This window comes from Anomaloglossus baeobatrachus, chromosome 4, assembly GCF_048569485.1.
Source record: "Anomaloglossus baeobatrachus isolate aAnoBae1 chromosome 4, aAnoBae1.hap1, whole genome shotgun sequence".
Lineage (NCBI taxonomy): Eukaryota > Metazoa > Chordata > Amphibia > Anura > Aromobatidae > Anomaloglossus > Anomaloglossus baeobatrachus.
Genome location: NC_134356.1, coordinates 679,893,427 through 679,913,102, shown reverse-complemented (window position 1 = coordinate 679,913,102; position 19,676 = coordinate 679,893,427). Strand labels below are relative to the sequence as shown.

At 43.2% G+C, this 19,676-nt stretch overlaps 1 protein-coding gene and 1 non-coding gene across 2 annotated transcripts in view; both read left to right on the top strand.

The window, feature by feature from the left end:
* GUCY2D (guanylate cyclase 2D, retinal) overlaps positions 1-19,676 on the top strand; it is a 128,898-nt gene that overhangs the window by 18,160 nt on the left and 91,062 nt on the right. The window lies entirely within an intron of this gene.
* Positions 15,517-15,590, top strand: TRNAI-AAU (transfer RNA isoleucine (anticodon AAU)). The gene has a single exon. It is a non-coding gene; the product is annotated as a tRNA-Ile (tRNA).

Sequence of the window (19,676 nt, the reverse complement as noted above, 5' to 3'; positions counted from 1 at the left end):
TCAAATTCACTGGGGGATGGATGCAGGTGACAGCCGCGGCAGAGACTGCAGGGCTCGTGGAGGTGAGTATGTGTTTTTTTTATTTTTAACCTGACACGTGTGTTTCTCCGGCATGTGTCAAACGGGCCCGCATCCACACTACATCCGTGTGGTACAGGTGCGGGCCGTGTGGCACCCGTGCTGCTGGAGAAAAATGGACATGTCAGCGTATGGAAAACACAGACACACGTAAGTACGGAACGGACACATGTTCAGTTCCTAAATACTTACGTGTGTCCAAAACATTAGGATTACCTAGGCCAACGTGTGTACGTGTCTCCGGTACGTGAGAAAAATGTCAAACATGTACCGGAGGCACGTGAGTGTGGCAGAGGCCTTAAATAGGAAGGGAGCCAATGTTATAGGCTTCCGACATGTCATTCCAGTAGTAACAAGCAGGCTAGCAGAGGTTAATCCTGAGCCTGCCTGTGTAGCTCAGAAGCACCAGAGAATCCATAGGATTAAGTGTCCGGATCTGTAATATGAACAGCATTTGATGCTGCCATGGCAATCTGTGAGTTTTGTGCAAAACTCCTATTATTATTATTATTATTATTTATTATTATTATAGCGCCATTTATTCCATGACACTTTACATGTGAAAGGGGTATACATAATAGGGACAGACTGGTACAGGAGGACAGAGGTCCCTGCCTGCGAGGGCTCACCGTCTACAAGAGATAGGTGAGAATACAGTAGGTTAGGGAAGTGACTAGTATAGAGGATTTTTTTAAATTTTTTAATTTTTTTTTATTGACATAGCACTTGAGTTTTGTTAAAAATTTGTATGTTTTACTACTACCATTTATTTTTTCATAAAATATGCCAAATAAGATTTTTTTTATTTGAATAGTACAGAATTATGACATTGCTGCTCAGATTTAGTTTTTATTGCGCACTGTATAATTATGGCAATACCAAATTCGTATCACTTTGAAATATTTAAAAAAAACCCCTAAAATTCCCCACAAAATGTGGTTTGTAGTACTGAATTGTTGTGTTTCTGTGGATGAAGCTTTATGAGGATTTGTGTTTTTTTCCAGGGAGACTGTTATTAATGATAAGGCTAGGTTGACATTTCCGTTAAAATGTATCAGTAACAATCTGCGGCTATGGTGAACAACGCAATCCTTTTAGCGGATTCCGTTGTGTCCCATAGACTTGTATTAGTGGCGGATTGCGACTGATGACCTTGCATTGCATCCGCTGCGCCACGGTCAGTCGTTTTTTGACTCACCGCTGGGCGTGAGAATGTAACGGTTTTTGGGCCGTCAAAATTAACGCACCGCGCTGGAATCCGTCGCCATCCGTCAAGCTTGTAATGTATGTCTATGGTGCTGCATTCCGTCGTAATCCGTCTTACGACGGAATCCATCACTGGATTCCATCATGCTCTACTGAGCATGCCTAGGATGTTTGGCACACCCACTGGGCTGTCCCAAACACAAACGGATCATGATTGATCTGTCAAAAAACGGATGCACAGCGGATGTAATGGACGCGATGGATCAGTTTTTTCACAGGATTCCTGTGAACGTAATCCTGTGAAAAACACATCTGTTGCGTCAGTTGACATCTAATAAATGACTGATCCATTGCTGACGGACCTGACGGATTTAAAACAACGGAAATGTGAACCTAGCCTAATACTTTGGGGTATATGTGACTTTTCTATTGTTTTTTATTCAATCTTTTTTTGCAATGGTAAAGGTGATAAAAAAAACCCTGCAATTTTGATTTTTTTTTTTTTAAAAGGTGTGATAAATATTGGAATGTTTTCAAAAATTTAACTTTTATGGGTCTTTTTACTATTTTCAAACTCATTTTAACATTTTTTCCAAAACCTCCTGAGCTTAAACCTGCGATTGTTTGATTACTACATAGGTATAGGAGTGTATTGTATATTTTACAGTACTGGGAGCACAAAGATGTCAGACTGGGAATGTCAATAGGCCGACTGCAGCCATGAAAACGGCGACATTCCCACAATGAGTTTTTGGAGTGTTTTTGATGTTGCAGAGTTTCTGCATCTATTATTATGTAAATTAGTTTACTTGCATTTTTTGTGCATTTTTATAATATGAGTTTTTATTGGATTTTTCACACTATTTTTTGTGTCTTTTGGTGTGTCATGCTTTACATAAAGTTGACGTTGATTTTTTTTTATACTTCCTGGTTTTTGGCTTTGACAAATTTTATTGACAATAGGTGCAAATTACATGCATTTTTCCTATGTTTATGCCTCCGAAATGCACCAAAAACGAAAGTGTGTATTTTACTTGTGGATGTTCCGCATCTAATGAAAGTCTATGACAAAAATCTGCACAGAAAAGTGAGCACACCCACAAGAGAAATTGACATGCTGCGGATTTGATAAACACGCTGCAAATGAGTTTATGCAGAGTAAAAAAGAAGCACAATGGACATGACATTTCTAGAAATTCTATCCACTTTCCTGGATCTGTAAACTGCTGCATATTTGATGCAGCAAAAAACAAGCAGCGTCAAAAACTCACCAAAATGTCTCATAGGGATTTCACTGCCTAGGTGCCACTGTCATTATTAATCCTGCATCTGAGACCCGCAACACACATCCGTTTTTTTTGTACGTGTGCGGTACGTATTTGCACGTACCGGAGACACGTACACACGGAGACCCATGTTATTCAATGGTAGATGGCACACACACGTAAAATCACACGGAACGTGTGTCCGTGTGGTAAGTACGCGTGTGCGCTTTTCTACACGGATGACATGTCCGTTTTTGGCTGGCAGCACGCAGGCACGGACCCGCTTTAGTCTATGGGTCCGTACCTGCACGGACCGCACATGGAGTATGTCCGTGTTTAGCACGTATCGTCCGTGTCCGTTTTTCATCACAAAATCAGAAACACTTGTTTCCAATCTATCAGGTCAATTGAAAGCAAACAACAACACCAGGATCTCATGATGAATGATTAAAATCGTTAATTGGGTAAGAATACGGATCTTAAAAAACGGACGACACACGGACTGCACACATACGTATTTTACGTCAATACGGACATTCCACACGCACACACGGCTCGCATACACCATCATACGGATGCCATACGTACCGGAGAAACGCCCCAAAAAAACGGAACACGGACCCGAAAAACGGACCGTAAGACACGTACTTTTTTTTGCGGAAGTGTGTTTTAGGTCTGAGGGGGTTAAATGGCAGAGATATGAACTTGTTGGCTCATACTTTTCAGAAAAGTGTAATTTTCTTCTAATTTTTTTACACCATTCCTTTTCCACAAAAAAAAAAATCTGATCTAGTACTGGTCAAGAGATGGGTTTAAAGATGTCTTTCACTACTAACGTGAGCCCCTTTCTTTTATCCTAATGTGACGCCCTGGACTAGCCAGGGGTCACAGGTAACAACACACACACACCCCCCACCCCCAGCAGTTCACAGCAGTCATCCCCAGTGAGACCTGATTTCTTCCCTCGGGTTCAGACAGACACACCAGGTGGGCGGAGTGAGGCAGATGGGCACGCCCACCGAGGAGTCTAGCTGGCCTGAGGCAGAAAACAAGTTCAGACAAGTCCAGGCAGAGGAAGAGAGAGGAGGTGTGCAGAGAGGCAGACGCAGACTGGGGCCTAGGTTGGAGCCTAGGGCCCTCGTGTAGCCAGCCAAGCAGACAGTAGTAGCTGTCTGCAGGAGCTGGGAAGACAGTCTTGGTGGAACCGTAGGTAGCCGGGACAGGGTGGTGGCCCATCCGGTACCGAACCGGGGAGCCAGCTGGAAACCGGAGCACAGGAGGAGCGTACAAGAAGGTGCAGGAAAGGACTCATAATACCAACCACAGGAGTCAGAACATTCTAACAGGTGCAGGGAAAGACAGCCACCATCAGCCGTCCGGGGAGAGCACAAAAACACTGCAGCCGGCTGCGGGACCCATCCATCCGGCCGTTTGGTTTACCAGAGTCTTTGTGACTTTCTGTCTGAGTGAGTACAACAGTGCCATCCGGCACTGCACCGCGCTGCCCCTGCAACCCTGCACCCCAGCCATCCAGCCTCCCCGCATCATCACCGGGTCCCGGGAACACCAACCCTTACCCACGGAGGGGACAACACCCTAGCTGCTCCCTACCATCGCTCCCGGGATCCCCGTCACCAGCAGCGGTGGTGCCATCATCACCACGTCCCGTGGGTGGCGTCACAAACTATCTCCCCCAAACAAACCGTCCCTTTTCACTCACGGGTGAGGAGCGCTGCTCGAGTCCCTGGGTCCAGCCCACCACTCGAGCCACCGAGCAGCAGCAGCAAAAGCCCTGGACCCGAGTGTAGCGAGCGCGCCCCTCCGCCCGCGACACTAACTCTTCCTAACTAACATTTTCCTAATATACTTCAGATATTTACTCTGCTCAAATAAGCTGATCTCAAACAGACTGGAAAATAACTTTATTGTTTTTGTAGCCTTGATCCTTAGATCAAAAAGCTGCAGATCACAATTAGACCAACTGAGCAGGGCATGTCACTAGTGGGGACAGGGCTGCCTCTCTGTGAGTGACAGCAGTCTGGGCACACATGCCCAGATCACACTCTCCTCTCAGCCCCCACCAGTGATGTTCCTGACTTAGTTGATCCAATTCTATTCTGTAGCCAGATAAATCAAAGCTACAACAATAAAGGTATTTCCAAGCCTTTTAACACTAGAACTACTGAGGTAGTCATTTTGACTACTTTGCATCATGTATTTCTATATAGGTGTCACAAGTCCAGTAGTTCTAGTGTTAAAGATCAGTTCATGAGAGCAGAGTAAATAGCAAAAGTATATTAGGAAAGAGTTAGTTAGGAAAAGTTAGGATAAAAGAAAGGGGTTATCATTAGTAGTGGAAAACCTCTTTAATGTGAAAAACTCCGGGGAGTTTAAAGACAGTTGTTGTAAATTTGGCCTGGCTCCTTTCTCTTTTGGTGACTTGTGAACTCACCTTCTAAGGTGCCTACCTTGTGGGTTGACTAATGTAATGGGAAAGATGAGATTTTGTGCATTGATAAACCAATTAATTTATATACAAAGAATTACTGTACAGGCAACAGATATTTCCACTCTGTATATTTATTTCTGATCATGTAAAAAAATTCTAGACTTTCAATGGGTTTGCAAGTCCCACATTCTGCTCAATGAAGTCACTTTCCTTTTTTTGTCTTGAGGTATTCGATTATATTTTTGTTCCAAATTCTTCAAATGGTTCACACAGTTTATGAATTTTGCACATTATCAAAAATGCGCTTTAATTACGATTCATTATTAAACTTGAACTTTTCATATTCTTCTTTCTCTTTGCCCCCCCCTTTTTTTTTCTTTTATTTTGTTTATTATTGTGGTCAGGGTTTTCAGTTTCTAGATATTGTATTACTACCTTCGAGAAACTTTGTGGACTCCTGAAAGTTTTTGTTTGTGCAAACTTGCAACATTTCAGTACACCGTGCGACTTTTTGTTCTAAACAGTCACAAAATGGGTTAAAAACAAAAAAAAGAGTATTTTTGATTTTGCATAAATGTTATGAGTGATGTGTGTTTTTGATGAATTAGGTTAAAAAATAGCAACGAATATCATGAGTTAAAAAGTGGTTTAAAAAACACATTATGCCCTATAGTTTTCTCTGTAAATTTATTTTGTGACTTTTCAGTTCAAAAAGTTGTATGTTCTGCTAAAATGTCACAAAATATGCTCCAAACAATTCCTTGTGTGTACTTGCAGAAAAAGTTTGAGATGTTTTAGAAAGTCAAAATTGATGAATTAGCCAAAAACCTCTGGAAATGCTCCTCCACCCACAATGGCAAACATAAAGAAAACAAAACTGTCAAAGCAGTATAGAATGGACTTTAACCCCTTTCAGAATAAATTAAGGAAATAGCACGTCATAAGCGGATATCAGCACCTTCATCATGACGCGCTATGTCCATATGTGTGAAAACACTCAGTGATAGCTCCATACCTCCAGTGGTCACTGACAGCTGACCGGCACTGCCAGGTATGCATGGACCCATTTTATAGGTCCCCGCTCTGTGATCACTGTACTTGGTCAGTCAATCTGGTCAGTCACACCATGAAGTGTGGGAGATGCTGAAATATTCATGCTTCCCGCATGATAACCGCCACAGCTCGACTCAGCTCATAGCTGAGCTCCTGTGGTAAAAGCTAGGGTTGGTGCTGATTACCTCTACAGAAGCTGCAAATCAGAATCCCTGTCTGTCTCTTTCCTTTTCTGTCTCTCTCTCTTTCCCTGTCTGTCTCTGTCTGTCTCTATCCTTGTCTGTCTCTTTGCCTGTCTGTCTCTTTGCTTGTTTGTTTCTTTGCCTGTGTCTGTCTCTTTGTCTGTGTCTCTCTTTGTCAGTGTCTGTCTCTTTGTCTGTCTGTATATTTCCCCGTCTTTTTCTCTGTCTGTCTATTTCCCTGTCTCTTTGTCTGTCTATCTGTCTCTGTCTGTCTCTCTCCCTAGCTGCATTGTGACATGCCAACATTCCATTTAAGGGCGTGGCTGCGCATCCTTATGAAGTTCTGGCTGCACTGTGGCTCCCAGCTCCATTGACTTTAATGTAATCAGGTTTTTTGTCAAATAACTGTAAAGCACAGTGTTAAAATTTCCCCTCAAAACATAGTCTATTACGTTCCCCTAGTCAAATGGAGTGTCCTTGCAAAGTTTCGTTTGATTGTACATGTGATGGTGCAAATTCCTTTAGCGGACATACACGCACACATACATACATACACACGCATACAAACACTCCGTTTTATATAATATATATATATATATATATATTTTGATATACCTTCATATTATTTTTTTTTCTTACTTCTGTCCATCCATCCATCAGTAATTTAGAAATAGTTAGCTCGGGATAAGTTGACGGTACGGGAATTAGCATTGGGTACAGGTTTAGGGACTTTGTGTTTTATAAAAAAGTAATCAATACAAAATGTACATATATACAGTGAAGGAGATAATTATTAACTCCCTTGCTGATTTTGTAAGTTTGCCCACTGACAAAGACATGAACAGTCTGTAGTTTTAAGGGTAGGTTAATTTCAACAGTGAGAGATAGAATATCCAAAATAAAATCCAGAAAATCACATTGAATAAATTTTAATTTATTTGCATTTTGCAGAGAGAATTAAGTATTTGATCCCTCTGGCAAATGAGACTTAATACTTGGTGGCAAAACCCTTGTTGGCAGCCCAGCAGTCAGACGGTTTTTGCAATTGATGATGAGTTTTGCGTAGAAACACCCCCAAAACATAATGTTTCTACCTTCATGCTAGAGAGTGGGGATAGTGTTGTTTAGGTCATAGGCAGCTTTTCTCTTCGTCTAAACATGGCGAGTTGAGTTAATGTCAAAGAGCTCAATTTATGGCTCATGTGACCACATCACCTTCTCCCAATCACTCTCAGAATCATCCAGGTGTTCATTGGCAAACTTCAGACGGGCCGGCTGCACATGGGCCTTATTCAGACAGGTCGGCTGCACATGGGCCTTCTTCAGACAGGCCGGCTGCACATGGGCCTTCTTCAGACAGGCCAAATGCACATGGGCCTTCTTCAGACAGGCCGGCTGCACAAGGGCCTTCTTCAGACAGGCCGGCTGCACATGAGCTTTATTCAGACAGGCCAAATGCACATGGGCCTTCTTCAGACGGGCCGGCTGCACATGGTCCTTATTCAGACGGGCTGGCTGCACATGGGCCTTATTTAGACAGGCCGGCTGCACATGAGCCTTCTTCAGACGGGCCGGCTGCACATGGTCCTTATTCAGATGGGCCGGCTGCACATGGTCCTTATTCAGACGGGCTGGCTGCACATGGTCCTTATTCAGACGGGCTGGCTGCACATGGTCCTTATTCAGACGGGCTGGCTGCACATGGTCCTTATTCAGACGGGCTGGCTGCACATGGTCCTTATTCAGACGGGCTGGCTGCACATGGTCCTTATTCAGACGGGCTGGCTGCACATGGTCCTTATTCAGACGGGCTGGCTGCACATGGTCCTTATTCAGACAGGCCGGCTGCACATGGGGCTTCTTCACACAGGCCGGCTGCACATGGGTCTTATTCAGACAGGCCGGCTGCACATGGGCCTTATTCAGACGAGTCGGCTGCACATGGGCCTTATTCAGATGGGTCGGCTGCACATGGGCCTTCTTCACACAGGCCGGCTGCACATGGGGCTTCTTCACACAGGCCGGCTGCACATGGGCTTTCTTCAGACAGGTCGGCTGCACATGGGTCTTATTCAGACAGGCCGGCTGCACATGGGCCTTATTCAGATGGGTCGGCTGCACATGGGCCTTATTCAGACGAGTCGGCTGCACATGGGCCTTATTCAGATGGGTCGGCTGCACATGGGCCTTCTTGAGCAGTGGCACTTTAGGTCACTGCAGGATTTTAAGCTATTAGGGTATGTGCGCACGTTGCTTTTTACCTGCTTTTTACCTGCTTTTTTGCTGCTTTTTCTTCTGCGCTGTTTAATGCCAAAATGGATGTGTTCTTCTATTCAAGCAAAGTCTATGGGAATTTGGGTTTCTTGTTCACACTATGTTGTTCAAAATGCTGCCTTTTTGAGGCAGAACTTTGGTCAAAAACTCAGCTTTTCAAAGAAGCAACATGTCAATTGTTTTTGCCATTTGGGTTTTGCACTGCAAAGCTGAGTTTTTGACCAAAGTTCTGCCACAAAAAGGCAGCATTTTGAACAACATAGTGTGAACAAGAAACCCAAATTCCCATAGACTTTGCTTGAATAGAAGAACCCATCCATTTTGGCAGTAAACAGCGCAGAAGAAAAAGCAGCAAAAAAGCAGGTAAAAAGCAGGTAAAAAGCAACGTGCGCACATACCCTTACAGCGAAATGTGTTACCAATGGTTTTCTTGGGGACAGAGATCCCAGCTGGCTTGATATCAACAAGTTCCCTGTTTAGTGTAGTTAGTGTTGTGTTAGGCTGTGTGTGCACGTTGCGTCGTATCCCTGCAGAAATTTCTGCAGGGATTTGACAGCACATGTGCATGTCAAATTGCTGCAGAAACACTGCATAACGAATGCAGTGTTTCTGCAGAAAAAAAGCTGATTTCATGCGTTCTGGATGCAACTTCTCCCATAGACAGATCGGGAGCTGCATCCAAAGCGAACGGAATAATTGACATGTTGCCTCTTAGAACGCAGCGATTTGGAACAAAATTTTGGCATCCAAATCGCTGCGCTCTCAAACGCAACGCGCACATGGATTATGCACAATCTTCATAGATTGTGCAGGGGACGCAGGTCGCATGCATTTATGCTGCGGTGCAAAGTGCGCATGAGCCCTTAGGCTATGTGAGCACTTTGCATTTCCACCTGCGTTTCAGGTGCTTTTTAGGTCCGTTTTGAACTGCAGCGTTTTCATGCCAAAACGCATGCGTTTTGATTTTCCATTAAAGTTTATGTAAAATCATGATTTCTTGTCTTCACTTTGCGTTTCAAAACGCATCTAAAAATGTCCATAATTTTGGGCAAAAACCATACGTCCAGAAAAGGACTCTTGCAATTTTTTTGCCATTTTGGTTGCGTTTTGCTAACAATGAAGTCAATGAGAAATTGCAAAAACCAAGAATCCTCCAAATTCCAGCGTTTCACCTGCTTTTTAGGTGCAGAAAACATGCGTTTTGGACTACAAAAAAATGATTTCATATGTCCCTTTACACACACACATAGTCCAACAATTAAATAAAATAAAATAAAAATAATAATTTATTGCTATTTTTCCGATAAATAGTATATTACCGCTATAATTTTATTAAATATTTCTAATTTCTTTATTATTTCAATAATTATATATGTGTTCCTTTTTTTCTCTTTTCATTTTGTTTGACAGATTAATCTTTATTTACCAGTGTCTTGATGTTCAAAACGCATCTGTCAAAACGCAGGTGAAAAAGCATGTAAAAAGCGCTAAAAACGCATCAAAAACGTGGTAAATACGCATGCGTTTTCAGTGCTAAAGTTGGGAAAAAGGCAACTTTGGTCAAATGAATTAAAGGCAAATTGTGCGTACATTTTGTATGTCTTCCATTTTCTTATTATTGCACCAATAGTTGTCTCCTCATCCAGCGTCTTACTTATGGTTTTGTAGCCAATTCCAGCCTTGTGCAGGTCTATAATCTCGTTCCTGGCTTCCTTAGAAAGCTCTTTGGTCTTGCCCATGTTGTAGAGATTAGGCTATGTTCACACAGGGCTTTTTTTTGGTAAGTTTTTGCTGCATTTTTTAGCTGCAGATTTGCCTTGGTTTTATGCAAATTCATGCTAACAAAAATCTGCTTTCTGCAAAGTCTAGGAGATTTCTGAAATCTCATGCACACACACACACACACAAACACATCAGGTTTTTTTCCTGACGGTTTTGTCAAATACCTACATTTTTGGTCAGGTTTTTAACCCCTTCAGCTCCCAGACACTTTCCGTTTTTACGTTTTTGTTTTTTGCTCCTTTTCTTCCGAGAGCCGTAACTTTTTTATTATTCCGTCAATCTTGCCATATAAGGCTATGTTCGCACGTTGCGTTTTTTTCCGCGTTTCTGCAGCGTTTTTAGCAGCAGCGTTTTTGATTGCCAGCAAAGTCTATGGGAAAAGCAGAAATCCTGTCTGCACTTTGCTTTTTTTTCTGCAGCGTTTAATTTGCATATTTGTGGTCAAAAACCATGCTGAAAAAGAAGCAGCATGTCAGTTGTTTTTGCCATTTCTGCAGTGTTTCCTTAACATTGGAGTCAATGAGAAATGGCAAAACGCAACCAAAATCACAATTCCTGCGTTTTTCATGCTTTTTACCTGCTTTTCCACTGTGTTTTTGGCTCCAAAAACGCATGCTTTTCTGGACAAAAATTAATGGGTTCTAATGTTCCTTTAGACACACACAATAACCGAAAATTTAAATGTTAAAAAATTATAAACTTCACCTATTTTTCTGATAAAATGTGCATAACCACTATTTTTTCATTAAAATTGATAATTTCCCATATAGTTTTATTAAAAGTTAATTTTATACTTTTTTTCTCTTTTTTCATTCTTTTTGACTAATTCAACTTTATTTCTGTGTCTTGATCTAAAAAACGCATCTGCAGAAACGCAGGTGAAAACGCAGGTAAAAAGCGCTAAAAACGCACTAAAAACGGGGTAAAAACGCATGCGTTTTTAGCGCTAAAAAATGGTCAAAAGCCATTTGGTCAAAAACCAAGGGAAGGAAAACGTGCAGAATAAACTGCAGGTACTCCGACGCAACGTGCGCACATAGCCTAAGGGCTTGTTTTTTGCGGGATGAGTTGTACTTTTAAATGAAACCATAGCTTTTACCATATATTGTACTGGAAAACAGCAAAAAAATTCCAAGTGTGGAAAAACTGCAAAAAAAGTGTGATCGCACAATAGTTTTTGGGATGTTTTATTCACCGTGTTCACTATATGGTAAAACTGATATATCTATGTGATGCCTCAGGTCGGTGCGAGTTTGTAGACACCAAACATGTATAGGTTTACTTGTATCTAAGGGGTTAAAAAAAATTCACAAGTTTGTCCAATAAAATATGTTTTGCGCCATTTTCCGAAACACGTAGCGTTCTCATTTTTCGAGATCTATGGCTCAGTGATGGCTTATTTTTTGCATCTCGAGCTAACATTTTTAATGGTACCATTTTTGCGCAGATGCTACGTTTTGATCGCCTGTTATTGCATTTTGCATAAAACATGCGGCGACCAAAAAAACGTAATTTTGGCATTTGGAACTTTTTTGCCACTACGCCGTTTACCAATCAGATTATTTGATTTTATATTTTGATAAATTGGGTATTTCTGAACGCGGCGATACCAAATATGTGTATATTTATTTATTTTTTAACCCTTTAATTTTCAATGGGGTGAAAGGGGATTCAGTCACTTCCGGTTTCCCTCTGCTCCGTGCCGAGGAAAAACGAAAGTGAAACTTCGTAGCTGCAGGCGTCATCACATGACCCTGTGCTACGATGGCAACCACCGAACGTCACATGATCACTCACGTGACTTCCGGTTAGGGCAGCGGTAAGTAAAAAACATGGCCGCGCGCATATACTGTAGATCTCGCTGACAGACTTTGGCAGCGAGATTTAAGGGGTTAAATGTTGCGAGTGGAAGCGATTCCACTCGCAACATGCAGGCACACATGTCAGCTGTTGAAAACAGCTGATATGTGTGTCGACCGCCGCCGCCTACCCGCGGCAGGGGGCGGGGCTTAACAGGACACGATCCTTGACGGATAGATCCGTCCAAGGTCATGAAGGGGTTAAAGAATGAGCATGTCAATTCTTTGCTGCAGATTTGCTGCATTTTTTCATTAACACAACCCATTCTGTTGGAAAAAAAACTGCAAATCCACACCAAATCTGCAGCAAAGTCACTAAAAAACACATGAAAAACACACCAAAAACGCACTAAAAGCACAGATGACTCAAAAGAGATTTCTTGCCACAAGATTAGGTTTTGCTCAGGAAAAAAAAATTACCAGAAAAAGCCCTGTGTGAACATAGCCTTAGAGTCTGACTGATTAGTTGACTCTGTGGACAGCAATTTTTTATACAGGTGACAATTTAAGGCTATGTTCACACAGGGCTTTTTTTTTTTTTTATATATAAGTTATCTTGTGGCAGTAAATCTCCTTTGAGTCATCTGCGTTTTTGATGCGTTTTTAGTGGATTTTTTGGTGTGTTTTTTTCTACAAAATGGGTTGTATCAATGAAAAAACGTTGCAAAAGCAATGCAAAGAATTGACATGCTCATTCTTTGAAATCTGCAGCAAAAAATGCAGGTATTTGACAGAAGTCAGGAAAAAAATCTGCAGGTGTTTGTGTGTGCATGAGATTTCAGAAATCTTGTAGACTTTGCTGGGACTGTAAAAAGCAGTGTTTTATTAGCATGGATTTTCATAAAACCAAGGCAAATTTGCAGCTAAAAAATGCAGCAAAAACGTACCAAAAAAGCCCTGTGTGAACATACCCTAAGGCAGGGGTCTCAAACACGCGGCCCGCGGGCCGCATGCGGCCCCTGAGGCTGTTTGTTGCGGCCCGCAGACCCCGTGACAAATCGCGGCTCTATGCTGAGGGAACTTTACTGCATTTGAATCCATCTGCGGTGCCGCGCAAGGAGCTGTCAGTTCTATCCCAGTTGCTGCTGCTGTCTGCCAATCAGATGCAAGGAGGTGACGTCATACAGCGACGTCACTTCCTTGCATCTGATTGGCAGGCAGCAGCCATTGGTCCAGACACAGCTCCTCTGCGCTGCACCGCAAATGGATTCAAATGCAGTGAAGTTCCTGCCGGCGCCGACCCTCAGCACAGAGCCGCGATCATCACGGGCCGCGACAAGCAGGTAAGGTACGTGCTCAAGTTCAGGACCCGCTGCGTGCTGGACACAGCGAGTCCTGATCGGCGGGGCCGCAAGTCTACTCCTTAGGAGACCGCAGCTGCCCGTGCCTGCGATCAGGAGTTCGGGCCGCTGCGGTCTCCTCGCTGTGCTCTGCCTAGGGAGGACGCTTCAGACGCCGCAGCATAAATTCACATGCTGCGGCCTCTGGAAGCCACACCGCAGTTCCGTTTTCACTGCGGGCCGTACACGCACAGTGGGCATGGGATTTTTAGAAATCCCATGCCCACTGTGCTTTTACCATACATAGCAGGGTTTTCGACGCAGCTGAAGCATGCTGCATCCAAAACTCTGCAAGTACTGATCGTGGGCACACAGGGAACGGAGGAAAGGTGAGGAGATTTTTTTTTTGTTTGCGTATTACTAAAGGATGGGCAGAATACTACAGGGATGGCAACAATACTACAAGGGTGGGCAGAATACTACAGGGATGGCCACAATACTACAAGGGTGGGCAGAATACTACAGGGATGGCCACAATACTACAAGGGTGGGCAGAATACTACAGGGATGGCCACAATACTACAAGGGTGGGCAGAATACTACAGGGATGGCCACAATACTACAAGGGTGGGCAGAATACTACAGGGATGGCCACAATACTACAAGGGTGGGCAGAATACTACAGGGATGGCCACAATACTAAAAGGGTGGGCAGAATACTACAGGGATGGCCACAATACTACAGGGATGGCCACAATTCTACAGGGATGGGCAGAATACTACAGGGATGGGCAGAATACTACAGGGATGGCCACAATACTACAAGGATGGGCAGAATACTACAGGGATGGCCACAATACTACAAGGATGGGCAGAATATTACAGGGATGGCCACAATACTACAAGGGTGGGCAGAATACTACAGGGATGGCCACAATACGACAGGGATGGGCAGAAAACTACAGGGATGGCCACAATACTACAGGGATGGGCAGAATACTACAGGGATGGCCACAATACTACAGGGATGGCCACAATACTACAGGGATGGGCTGAATACTACAGGGATGGGCTGAATACTACAGGGGTGGCCACAATACTACGGGAATTGGCAGAATACTACAGAGCACAATACTACAAGGATGAGCACAATACTACAAGGATTGGAACAATATTACTGGGCACAATACTACAGGGCACAAGGATGGGCACTATACTACTGGGCACAATACCACAAGGATGAGCATCTTACTACAGGGCACACGGATGGGCACATTACTACAAGATTTTGGCTAAGATTACTATATGATGCTGCTAATTGTAAAACAATTACAAGAAGGTGATAAAATGTAAAAAAAAAAAAAAATCCTAAAGCATGACTTTTTTATTTACATTAAAAATGCTTTTCTGTATATAAACTTAACAAAAAAAGTGCACGTTTGTTATAATAAACAAGCGAAAAATGTTTACAAAAGTGATCCAAGATGTATAGAAAAAAAAACATGGATTCATTAAAAATGTTCACTTTGTCCTGCAAATAATGCGGCCCCCCTCATTTTTTTTTTCTATATGCGGCCCATACACCCAGCTGAGTTTGAGACCCCTGCCCTAAGGGGTAAGTTTTGATCTGGCCGAAAGAGAGATCTCATACTTTGTACTGATGAGGGGCAATTACCCCAAAACACCATATCTACAATTTGAGGTTCTGATCTGGTATAAATGCTAAGTCATATGAAAAGGCTCATTAAAGGGCCACTTTTGACTTTTAGGATTGCTGCTTCCTATAGGTGGCACTAGAGTTTGTCTCCTTCCTCCTTGGAGAGACAATTTGAATATATCCGAGAAGAACATTGCAGCTATAAGTCTCCTCGCAGACAGCCAGATTGGTGTCAGTTTCCGCAAGGAGAAAAGTTTTCCCCTTAAACCTTAAGCATTAGTTCAGTTAAAATATAGCAAAATGTTGAGACATAAACATAAGAAGGTCAGGTGGTTATAGTATAGAAAATGTGGCACAATAGTCAATAGTTTGCTTAAGCAACTAGCGTGGTTAAGTTACATCATTCTCTCTTTGCACAGTGTCACTTACATGGCCGGTTAGCTCAGTTGGTTAGAGCGTGGTGCTAATAACGCCAAGGTCGCGGGTTCGATCCCCGTACGGGCCAGAGTTTTTTTTTATCAAGCTGCATTTCAACGAGTGTATGGCATTATTCAATAAGCAGTAATGGGGGTAATTTTATATCTATAAAACAGATAGACATTAAAGACATTAACACCTGATTTTGAAATGATGTTCCTAAGTAGCAACATCATAGATGCTTGTGATACTGTTTAGTTACATTTACACCAGCGGATTTTACAGAGTTAAACTACTGCTGATTGGTTAATGTTTAATGATCAGCTATGATTAAATAGCTTGAAAATGAGTATGTTCCCAGGGTATCATATACTCCGTGTGTGCTAGAATTTACTTCTGTCATGTGGACACTACAGGGTTTAGGGAGGTTGATTTTTAAAAAAAATTTCCTCTCTGAAGAACTACTAAATTAAATGGTTAAGCAGACTAAGGCTATGTGCGCACAGTGCGTTTTTCGCGGCGTTTTTGCGCGTTTTTTCGGGTGCGTTTTTGGCCTCAAAACTGCAGGACTTTGCTTCCCCAGTGAGTTTTCATTTTTGCTGTCCGCACACATCTGTTTTTTTTACCTGCGTTTTTGAGTTAAAAAAAAAAAAATGTACATGTCAGTTCTTTCCTGCGTTTTTCTACGTTTTCCCCCCATGCAATGCATTGAAAAAACGCAGCAAGACGCAGAGATCAAAAACGCAGCAAAATGCAGCCAAAAACGCACCAAATCGCGGCAAAAACGCATGCGTTTATTGATGCGTTTTTCTGACGCAGGTGCGTTTTTGTGCGTTTTTAGCGGCCAAAAACGCACAAAAATGCAGCGTCAAAAAGACGCAGTGTGCAAACCTAGCCTATGGCTGGTTTCAGACATTCGTGTTTAATCAGGTACCAGTCACACGCATGGTTAAGCCTACAGAGTGGCTCTCTTATAGAGAGCGCAGCAGCGCTTGGCAAAGTGAACAGTCCTGTGTATGGGAGAGTCTGGTGAGATAGCCGCCAGCTAAATAATCAGCCGTGTCTATTTGTATTGGGGCATTAGGTAAACACTTGTTTAACTGACAAATATGGCCTAATTCAGACAGCTATATTATCAACCCAGCACAATGAACTTATAATGATCAAACAGGTCTAATAAATTACATTGATAAATTACCAGATCAGTACACGAGTACATTATCAAATTCATCATCAGTATAAAGCTACATCAGTTCATGAACGTGTCACCAGATCCACAGTCAGTACATGACTACCTCACCAGAACAATCATCAGTACAGAAATACAGCACCAGAACCACCACCAGTATATAAATACATCACCAAGGTTAGTACAGCGATTACTTTCAATGTCAGGTTAACCTCTAGTATATAAATTGCATAAAACTGCAACTGCCAGTAACAATGGTAAGGAGATAATTAGCATTGTTGTTGTTACCAGTGAAGATGAGCAAACCCAAGGTTCGGTTTCCAAACCGAACTCCAAATTAAAAAACAGCTTGGGTTTCGAGTTCAGATGTTTTACATGTGAACTTAACTCGAGCAAGCATCACTGTGTTTAGGTATGCTTGTTGCTCATTCCTGTGCAAGACTCCTGCAGTGTTTGAACGGCGCACACTGGGAGTAACAACAGCGTGATCACATATACTGTGCAACCCAAATCATTTTGAAAAATCAGTTTATAGCTGGCTGTATGTGAGCGGAGACTCAAACTGCTAGCTCATCTTTAGTTACCATCCATTATCAAACTATAGATCATACAGGAGCCACAGTACTGATTACTTGCAGGTAGCATCACAAGCAAACATTTAAAGAGAAACTTAAAGGAGTGATCCGAAGGTAAAGTCATTTTCATTCTAAATCCTTATTTATTTAGTGCCAAAACGTAAACTATTTTTTAATATACTTGCATTAATAATTACCTATTCTTCCCTAACTACACTATCTAACTGCTATTTTCCCTTTTATATGCTTCTTTTTTGATAACTTCCTTTGAGAATGCCAGTGAATTCTGGGATAGTCAAACGAGATGTCATCGGGGGCTGGGTTAGTCCCTGCATGATGTACACTGTCAGATGACAGGACATGCTCTGTTGCTGCCTCAGATCAGTAGAAATGGGCCGGCATCTGATCACTGTCAGAACATCTGGCGTGCAGAGACCAGTGCTGACCCTGAAGATAACGTCTCTGGTCTCTGCACTCTGGGTAATGTAACACCACTCTGATGCCGGCTCGTTATTCCAGATCTGAGGTGGCAACAGATTGCGCACTATGATTGTGTCCATTGGACGGTGCAGAGTCTAGCCCAGCCCCTGAAATGTATGTCTCTGATGACACTTTGTTTCAGGGAAGGGCAGAGGCTGCACCAGTGCTCCCTGATGATGCTTCTTTTGAGTATCTCAACATGCACCATGCACTGGGATTCTCAAATGAAGTGTCGTTGAAAAGGAAGTAGTGAAAAAATATAGAAAAGCTTTTCCTTAGTGCCCTCCCTTTTAACTTTTGGGAGATATCTTGTTTTAGGTCCATTAATTCTTAGCAGATTGGGGCAACAATGTGTCCTGAGATGCCATAAATGAAGTGCACATCTGAGGAGACAGCACTATGACTTTCTACTGAATTCGCGAGGCTTTGTGTGCTCTCTGGTCTCATCAGCTGCACTTTTTTAAGAGCTCTTATGAATGATTGATGGGGACACGGGACCATTTTACGCACAGATCTGCTCAAAATGTAAAAAACCTTAAAGCATATAAAATCATTTCTCAAATGCTTAGTTATTCTTTAATATGAATTTATGCGGCATCCAATTATACCTAAACAAGCCGTCAATCACCTGATGCAGGAGCAAACATTTCCTATGGTGAAATTCTTAAGCTTAGCCCCCTTCACTCTGCCGGCATTCACAGAAAGTCAGTTATGAGAGACTTAGGGGTCATCGTCTAGCCATGCGCTGTTATCACAAATCATTGGCGCCCTGTGATCGCGTCAAGGGAGCATCAATGGTGGTGGAAAACAGTTGGAAGTCTGCCGGACCATGTTAGATTGCGCTGTCAGAGTTTGACAGCGTGATCTAAGGGGTTTACAGGCAACTGCACCTGTCAGATGGATATGTCATGTACGAGAAATAATGCGGGCTCGCTGCATGAGCCCCCATTAACAAGACAAATACGACCAACAATGTATAAGTTATAGGTATGACTTAGGTCGTAAAGTGTCACCCACAAAATGCCGATTACACTGCATATATATTTGTGACGCCCTGGAAAAACCAGGTAGTCACAAATAGGCCTCCGCATAACACCTTCCCTCACTAGGAAACACACAGCCAACCAGAAACCCTAGTCACCCCCCCTTAGGGAAAGATAGACACACTAGTGGGCGTGACCAGGTGGTTGGAACATGCCCACCCTGGGGTCCAGACTGCCCGGGGCAGGAAAACAGGCAGAAAGTATTTGGAGAGGAGTGTGGGCTGGAGCTAAGTGTAGCTCCACCAGGAAAGTTCAAGTTGAACGGTACCAGGGTAGGAGCCCTGGTGCCACTGGCTAGGAGGCAGACGGTGGTCTCCGTCAGCAGGAGACGAGAAGACGGCTCGGCAGAACCGAGGTGGACTGGGACAGGGTTGTAGCCCGCCGGTACCGACACGAGGGAACCGACCCGGAAACCGTAGCACAAAGGGGGGTACTTGGACTCTGAAGCCAGGACCGGAACCAAGCGGAACTGGTTAATTAACCGATTGAGGCCAGGACTAGAGGTCCTGTCCTACCCAAAGTCCTCATAGAAGACAGCCCACCAATAGGGATAAGAGGTCACCGCCAGGGCCCATAGATCTCATGGGCCAGCGTCTGCGGGCACAGCTCCTTAGGCCACATCCAGCTGGGAGTGGACTCCTCAGTTTCACACTAGGAAAGTCCACCTTACACAAACAGTGCAGAGGAAAAGGATAGAGACCACCAGCCGGGTGGGGGACCCCAATGCAAGCGGCTGCGGCACCAGCCACCATCACCTTGGTTTACCAGAGACTTGTGTGGTTTATTAACCATGAGTACACCAACACTCCCTCTGGTCGCTATCCCCTGCACCAAGCCATCGGGTCCCGGGGCCACCATCCCTGCCCATGGAGGGGTTAACAACTTGC